Source organism: Taudactylus pleione, unplaced genomic scaffold (genome assembly GCF_031769625.1).
Source record: "Taudactylus pleione unplaced genomic scaffold, aTauple2 ptg000036l, whole genome shotgun sequence".
NCBI classification, from domain to species: Eukaryota; Metazoa; Chordata; class Amphibia; order Anura; family Myobatrachidae; genus Taudactylus; species Taudactylus pleione.
The window spans coordinates 5,618,062-5,627,209 of NW_028284438.1; the positions used below are offsets into that span (position 1 = coordinate 5,618,062).

The 9,148-nt window shown below is 47.8% G+C and overlaps 1 pseudogene; it reads right to left on the reverse strand.

Annotated features, from left to right (window-relative positions):
- Window positions 1–211: 211 nt before the first annotated feature.
- On the reverse strand, window positions 212–8,946 carry LOC148538807 (uncharacterized; annotated as a pseudogene).
- Window positions 8,947–9,148: the final 202 nt, after the last annotated feature.

Here is a 9,148-nt window from a genome sequence, read left to right on the forward strand (position 1 = left end):
GAGTCTGTAGCACGGGAGCAGAAACCAAGGCTCCTTTTAAATCTTTCCAAGCTGCTTCAGCAGCATCAGTCCAGACTATCTTTTTTGGGCATTTTTTTCTTAAACAGTCAGTCAGTGGAGCTGCTCTGGTCACAAAGTCACAAATACATTTACGATAGTAGCCCGCTAACCCCAAAAAGGTTCTCAGCTGCGTTTTTCTCTCTGGTTTGGGTCATGAAAATACAGCTTCCACTTTATTCATCTGAGGCTTTACCTGCCCCTGGCCAACTATATACCAAAGGCAGTTAGTCTCTGTCATACCAATGGCACATTTCTCAGGATTGGCAGTAAAACCATGAACCCGTAAGGAGCTAAGCACAGCTTCTACTTTTGAGAGGTGTGACTCCCAGTCTGAACTAAAGATCACAATACACTTGATGTGGTCAGCTTACTCATGGCTCATTGAAAGGTTGCAGGGGCTCCATGTAAGCCAAAAGGTAACATCCTATATAGGAATAATCCTTCTGGCATTGAAAATGCTGTTTTAGCCTTAGCTGACTCTGTTAAGGAAATTTCCCAATAACCCTTGATTGGGTCTAAGGTAGTCAGGTATTGACTTTTGGCCAAATCCTTAACTAATTCGTCGACTCGTGGCATGGGATAAGAGTGAAATTTAGAAACCTTATTCAACTTTCTAAGGTTGTTGCAAAACCTCAAAGCCCCTGAGGGTTTTGGTACTAATACAATAGGATTGTTCTATTCACTATTGGACTCTTCAATTACTCCCAACCGGAGCGTTTCTTCTACCTCCCGTTTTACGGCTTCTTGTCTGGCTTCAGGGTTGTGATAAGGCCTTTGACTTACAATAACCCCAGGTGGGGTGACAATGTAATGTTTTATGATTTGGCTTCTGCCTGGAATGGGAGAAAACACGTCCTGATTTCGACCTACCATTTCTATAACTTGCTGTTTTGGTCGGCATTTAACTGCTGTTCAATAGGTACTATACATTCCTGAGTTTTAATAGCAACACCTGAGGTTTGCGTAATACTCTCTTGCCATGGTTTCAACAGGTTAATATGGTAGATCTGTTCAGGCTTTCCTCTCCCCTCATGTTGGACCTTATAATTAACCGGCCCTACTTTTTCGATAACCTCATATGGTCCCTGCTAATGGGCATACAGTTGTTCTCAGCAGTGGGAACTAGAACAAACACCTTGTCCCCAGGGTTGAAGGACAGAACTACAACAATTATGTCATAGTTGCGTCTTTGTTGCTGTTGGGCTTGGTCCATATGTTGTTTAACTAAGGGACTTAGTTGTTTTAACCAGCTGTACAGTTGTGACACAAACTGTACCACATTAGGTTCTTGAACGGGTTGCTATTCCCACCATTCTTTTAACAGGTCTAAAACTGCTCGTGGTTGTCTCCCAGACAGGAGTTCAAATGGGCTAAAGCCTGTGGCACTTCCCTTAATGCAAGCATTAAATAGGGCAACACTAAATCCCAATCTTGGCTATCTTGATTAACAGCTCGTCTAATCATTTGTTTGAGAGTCTGGTTGAATCTCTCTACCAGACCATTGGTTTTTGGGGTGATAGACTGAAGTTGTTATTCTCTCTATCTCCAACAGCTGACACAGGTCTTTCATCAATCTGGACATAAAAGGGGTTCCCTGGTCAGTTAGAATGCCCACACGGGTATAAAGCATTACCAGATCTCGAGCAATAGTACTGGATTTAATGTTTCTTAGAGGTATTGCTTCAGGATATCTAATATGACCAGTATGTATTGGTGACCTCGAGCTGATTTTTAAATTGGACCAATCAAATCCATTCCAATCCAGTCAAATAGAACAGAAATTACCGACAGGGGTACCTTGGAGGTCTAAACTGGGGTCTGGGAGCTGTCCTCTGACAGACGGGACATTCCTTACAATGTTTTTTTACCGCGGCATGTACACCAGGCCAAAATAATCTATATTGTATTCGCAGGAGGGTTCTCTCCTCCCCTAAATGCTCTCCCCAGAGTTGCATGTGAGCAGCTATAAGTACCAATGGTACATGCGCTTGGCAACTAGCAACTGTTCCACCTTTTTGCCTTGTACATAGGCTACACAATACAACAAATCATTCTTCAATATAAAATATGGTGTGCGTTCTGGAGGCAAGCCATTTTCTATTTTGCCATTTACTTCTACAACACCTTGAAAAGCATTCACTAGATTAGCATAATTTAATTGATCGCGTGTAAAGTCCCGTAAAGACACGTCCCTGTCAACAGGCAACCAGTTATCTTCCATGCCTAGACTTCTTGACCCTCAATTTGTACTGCCATGTGAACAGGGTAGACTCTTTGGGAGAAGAAAGCCCGGTGCACATACTGATAGCAGGTCTAAGCACTTTGCCTGTTGTGCACTCAGCGGTTCAGACTGCTTTGGGCAATCATAATGAATATGCCCCAGCTCCCCACATTCATAACAGACTACCATGGGGTTGCTTGTGATAGCTTCTGTTAGACCCTGGGTGCGTGGCTTGGGTACAGGTCGTGGGTCCCCGTCAGGCACTTCTGTAATTTTCCCCAGTGTGAGGTAGCACTCGATAACTGTAACCAATTTCTCAAAGGTCTGGGTGTCAGCCTGCAGCTCCTCTGTACTCCTCGGTCCAAACCCCATATACAGTGATCTATGGCTACTATTTCCACCACTCAACTCACTGCATTTACCTCTGGCTTTAACCATGCCTTACCCAGCCTGGCCAATTCTGCTAGCTGGATTCTGGGTGCTTCTGAAGGGGAAAATCACCAGTCATAGAACTATCAAGTATAGCGGCCATCAGCTGTGTATAACAAGTGGCTTGCTGCTCAGGCAGGTCAGTATATGCTTTTTGGGCTTCCCCTGTTAAATGTAGGGCCAACTTTTTGACCCATTCTTTCTGCTGCCAACCTAGGCGAGTTGCAGTCCTTTCAAAGGTGCAACATCATCAGTTGCCTTCATTTTCTGCAACACCTTTGGCTCCCGACCTGATTTCCTGAGCTGCAGTAACTCAGGCCCTCATTCAGAATAAGGGCGGCCGCTTCCTTTTTTCAGTGCGGCCTACTGGTCGCTAGCTAAGCTGTGGGTCACCACCCACAGCTTAGCGACGACCAGGTTGATGGTCGCGATGGTGAACACCATCGCAACCATCGGGGCTTGCGACGAGACCCTAAGGTTGGGTCTCGGCAATCACAAGCCCCAGGGAGCTTCCTGCTGTGATCGAGCAGGAAACTCCCCACTGACACCACTGATGAGGTCACCCACAAAACGGTAGGCGCTCCTTAAGGAACGCCTCCATTTTGGAAACCACCCCCCCGGCCTGCCTACAAAACGGGGTGAGCTGTCGATCAACATCGACAGCCGCCCCTTTTGTAGAGAGCTCCGGAGCGGTTGCGACCGGGTCTGAATGAGACCCTCAGTGTGCATTAGCTTATTACTTTCCAGCGGAGTTTGCATTTGAGATTGCAGCAATTGTATTTGGGCTTGCTGGCCTGCGGCCACATTTGTGATAGCCCTGATAATTTCTTCCATACCGTTTTCAGGTTGTGTAGTAAATTTAAACTTACCTTCCCTTATCATAAGCCACTATTAGCTAATGCTAACTAATATGGGAAAATTAAATGGAAACATTTCCTCTCTTAAGTTACACAATCACTTATAGCAAGAACACTGCTGTGTGTGTGCTTCAGGAAAAAACAAACAAACAAACAGAAAACTTCCCCTTTAATTGCAATTTACAGTCTCTTAAGTCTTTGCTGGGCTGCCCTTCCCAGCTTTAGCCAAGCACACAAACCAATTTTATTCCAACAAGCAAATAACTTAACCCTCTCCCTGCTGGTGCAGTTGCAGGAGAGAGCACAGAATGAAAAGTTTTAAAACCAATTTTTCCTTGGGTTGGTTCACCCTACTCACCCACCCAGCTGCTGTGCGGCTTTACCTAGCACCACACTAAGTGCCAGAAAACAGCTGACCGCCACACCTCCCCTGGGTCTCTGGTGCTGTATTCATTGGTGGGTCCTCACTGTGCAGAATGCATCTGGCAAGTGTGTTCCCTGTACGGGCCACCAAATGTCACAGGGCAGGGAAAAACACATCCAGTAGTACGGTAAAACAGTGGACCGTTTATTCACTGCTGCTTGGCAGACACTTCACAGCCAACATCAAGTCAGGTTTGCCACTCTGGCTTACAGACATCAGTTACAATATCTGTGGATCTTCCAGGTCCTGGCACCCTAATTCTAACCACCACCCCCGGCCTGTCGCCTGGCCAGCTTGTGCGGCATCAGGAGTACTTTGCTTTGCTTCCAGCTCACCGGTGGTGCTCATTGCTTGGTTAGGAATCCCAGCACACTGCAAAACCTGGACTGGACCTAACAACCAGCCTATACCCAGGTAATCAAGTTGTGAGTATTGCCTCTGTCTTGTGGCACCGTGGCCTCCCTGACACATTAGATATTGTTGACTTATGTTCTTTTATGCCTGAAGATTCAGAATATAGGCGGACAGGAGTCTGAAAGAGTAGACTAATGCTGCCCATCCATTACACGACATAGAAACGACAGCACGATTACGACATTGTAATCGTGTTGTCGTTTCTATGTTTGTGATGTGCCTAGACTGAATGAGCAGTTGTTCAGTGCAGGCTCATCAATCATCTGGTAACATGCTGAACCTGATGTTATCGTCCGGTTGACCAGCATATTTGCCCGATGATAGATGTCCAATACGACCAGTGTGCATGCGCATCGCTGGTCATATTAGACATTAAACTGCACGATTTGCAGGTGATTAACAAGCGATTGAGCAAAAATGATGGTCGTTATCGCTCAATCGCTAGGTGTAATCGAATAGTGGATGGACAGCTTAAGTACAGTAAGTGCTTGCTGCAACTTAATAAGATGTGGACACATCAACATATTTATAAGGCATAGCTTTTATGGGTACTAGAGGGCTGGGGCTAAAATAAACAGGGACAAATAAGGGGTGTATTCTCTGCGCACTGAGGGCCTGATTCAGACCCGCTCGCGAGCGCAGGACACTCACAAGCGGGTCGATGGTGCCCTACAGCGCATGCGAACGATGGAGGGAGCTCCATCATGCGCATGCGCGAGACCCGGCTAGCGACGGGGTAGCCGTCGCTCCGGGTCTCCCACGAAAGGGGGCGTGCTGTCGATGTTGATTGACAGCACGCCCCCTTTGGTGGGTGTGCCGGGGGCGTTGCTTCCAGATGGAGGCGTTCCCATGGGAACGCCTACCGTCTGAAGCCGGCCCCACTGACATCAGTAGTGATGTCAGTGGGAGTGATTTTGGCTCTGATGGAGCAAAAATCACTCCAGGGCTTGCGGCAGCGAGACCCTACCGCAGGGTCTCTGTCACAAGCCTGATGGTCGCGATGGTCTTGACCATCGCGACCATCATCATGGACGCTCGCTATAGCTGTGGGTGGTCACCCACAGCTATGCGAGCGTCCAAGAGGCCGCTCCATTTTCAGGTAGGAGGGCCCTGATTCAGAGCGAGCGCTCTGGTCAGAGCGTCCGGCTCTGAATCAGGCCCTGAGTTATTGGTAATTGATATCAATAGGACTAAATGTTTCCTATGGGGAGCAGCTGCAGAACTAGGTGACCAACCTCTGGAAATAACAATAATAATACAGATATTGTGCTGTGCTCTACCTTGTAGTATTATGATGAAATGCTATGTTGTTGATGTAAACAAAATCTATGTATAGACATTAGAAGTCCGTCATTACACCCAGTAGTACACTCGGACACTAGATAATCTATATAGTCTTTACTAATAAATGCAGAATTACATTCAAAATATAATACAATTAGATTGCAATTCACAATTAATCTAAAATTCAATAGAAATAAATTGGCAATAAAAATATAACAAAGTATCAAAATACAATTGATCACTGTATAGGATCTCTAAGTAACAGTAACTAGCTACATCGGATTAGCTGCTATGGATTCAGTATGATTGACCGCCGGCTGCATGGCATCCCGGCAGCAGTGAAAATCCTGATCGTCCCAAGGTAAGTATTTCCTACCCTATTCTACCCCCTAACCCTCCCTTTAGTTGTGCCTAACCCTAACCTCCCCCTCACAAATGCCTAACCCTAATTCCCCTCTAAGTGCCTAAACCTAACCCCCCCTTCCCCGCCATCTAAACCCCGGGGGGGTGTCTAACCTTAAACTCCCCCAGGGGGTGCCTAACCCTCCCTTCCCCTAGCTTAACCCTAAACTCCCGGGTGGGGTGTCTAACTCTAAGTCCCCCCCGGGAACCCTAAGCCTAACCCTCACCCCCTCGGCTTTACACTTCGATCGGTAAGCCAGGTTGTTGGGCTCCCGGCGTAGGTAATTTGGGTTTAGGTTTGGCCGCTCGTAAGCAGCCGCTCGTTCACTCCGAGCGATGTTCGCACAACTGCGCATGCGTATGGGTTGTAATACGCATGCGCGAACCAGTCATTGCGGTCTGAAATTGTGTGCTCGCAAAATAGCGAATGCCTGCTAATTTGAGTGACAGAATGAGGCGTTTGTGGGTGGTAACAGGGGAAGGTGCTTGAAAACGGGGAGTGGAGATCCGAACGCAGGCGTGCCAAACGGTCAAAACGGGCGTTTTAAGGGTGTGCATAATTAACAAAGCAGCGTCATCGACCACGTCACTTGGTTGTCTTTTAGCCTGAACTGCTCGCATGATTGTGGTAGGAAAATGCTACCACAAGCACTGTGAGCAGTTCATACGCCTTTCGATGTACTCGATTAATCAAATAAATAGAGAAGATGACGTAGGATGTGAGCGGCCAGGGGGCGTTTTAAAAAAAAAAGCGCATGTTTTGTTCGCTCGTTCAGACATAGAGGCGTCAACAGACCGCAAAGAGCGAGCGCTCTATTTAAATATCCGGCCCCTTTTTCTGAATGAGCGAGCGCAAATAGCGTCCGGCTCTGAATCAGGCCCCAAGTCCGCAGATCCTCCTTCATTTCAGAAGACAAACGAACATAATGATGCGGCTGGCTCACCCCGGCCATGGACCTCTCTAACTTTCTGCAAAAAACCCGCCCCATGGGAATAATGCGACAAGCAAAATTAAATGACCCCAGTAAAGACTGAACCACGCGCAATTTAACGCTATCTGCTCCTAAACAAATCGCAATCTGATCGAGCAACTTAATGACCTTGTCACGCGGCAAGCGACAACAACCCGCCACTGTGTCTATCTCTATGCCCAAATAAGAAAGACAGGATGAGGGGCCCTCGGTTTTGTCATGCGCAACAGGAACTCCTAAGACCCTAAACAAAGCTGTGGCGGAAAGAAGGAGATCCGTACAAACCTCACTCCCTCCTGTACCTATAAAGAGAAAGTCGTCAAGGTAATGCGCAACACCATGATGCCCAGTGCCTGCTACTATGCACAATTGTAGAAACGAACTGAACTTCTCAAAATAGGCACAGGAGACCGCACAACCCATGGGCAGACATTTATCAACAAAGAAATCCCCTCCGAGTCTAAAACCCATATATTGCATTGCTTCAGGGTGTAAAGGTAACAAGCGAAATGCGGACTCAACATCCAATTTTGCCAGCAAAGCGCCCGGACCAAAGCTACGAACCAGGCCTAAAGAATCATCAAAAGACTGATACGCAACACTACAAGCCGAATCGGGTATAGCATCGTTGACCGATTTACCGTGGGGGTAGGACAAATGCTGACTCAAACAAAACTTCCCAGGCGCCTTCTTAGGAACTACTCCCAACGGCGAGACACAAAGGTTCGGCAGAGGAGGACAAGGGAAAGGGCCCTCCATCCTGCCCAGCAAAACCTCCGCGTCCACCTTAGCCCGCAAAACTTGAGGGAAATCCCGAGCAGAGCGCAAATTCTGGGGGGCATTAACTTGGAGTGGGCCAGAAATAGGTAAACTGAAACCAAATGAAAAACCATCCAAAAGAAAAGAAGCAGACTCTCTATTGGGATAACGCGCCAACCACTTGGAAAGCTCCGCCAAATGGATAGGCGACCTAGCCTTAACTAGCTGTCTTGGAGCAATCGGCCCTATCAGAAACCGCGGCTCTAGAGCCCCAACAGCAATCCCTGGCCGGGTGCTCCCCGTTGCAAATGCGGCAGGAGTGACGAAAACGACAAGAGGTGCCCCGGTTGCACCTCGAGTCATTGAAAGCAAAACACTTCCCCTTTGTCATCCCCGATGCGCCAGGCCTAGATAAAGCAACCTTACGCAGGGGCACTACGTCCAAAGGAGGCCGCCGAAGCTGCGAAACCTCGAGCCAAACCTCGACATCTTTAACCCCAGATGGCACTATGCGACTGCCCTCATGCTTACATCTGAACTGGCAATCATAATCCTTCCACGATGTGCCCCGTGACCGGGCGAACATATCATGCACCAAGTAAATGTACCTGATAACATTCTGATGCTCCTCCGGTCGCGTTTCTAAATAACACGCCACAAAAATAAGCATGCCTTTTAGCCAGGAATTATATCCGCAGAAAACATCTTCCTTTTAGCTTGAGCTAATCCCTTCTTCATCTCATCCGTAAGGGTGAAAAAATCTACGAACTTACCCCTGCGAATCTTTTCCCTTACGCTTTTTCGCAAACCCCAAAGGACAGCAGTATTAGCGCAATGTACAGAATCTGCTCCCAGCAGCTGTTCAATGGGGCCTGATGCGTCACCTGTTTTCTTCTTTCCCTCAGTTTTTTTAGCTAAACGCCGCGCAACCAATCTAACAATCTTGCGCGGGCGCCCCAGGGAACCAGACGAGTGAGAAGATGAGGCAGAAAGAGAGGATAAAGATGGAGACATATCATACTCACCACCGCCCTGGACAGGAACCGAATCGCCTGGAGCTTCACGCAGAGGGTCCACTGGAGCTCCCTCCGGGTCCACCTCGACGCGCACAGGAGCTGGAGCCATGACAGCCGGAATGATCGGAACGTCCACTGTTTCTGAAACTGTACCAGGTGCGTGAGGAGCCAAAACCGGAACTGAACAATCAACAGGCAGGGGGGGGGGTGTGGAAGGAAGAGCGGGAGCGGGAGGAGAGTGGTGTAAAACAGCAGGGACAGAAACAGATGCAGGAAAAGCAGGGGTAGCAGAGGCAGAAGAAATAGAGGGG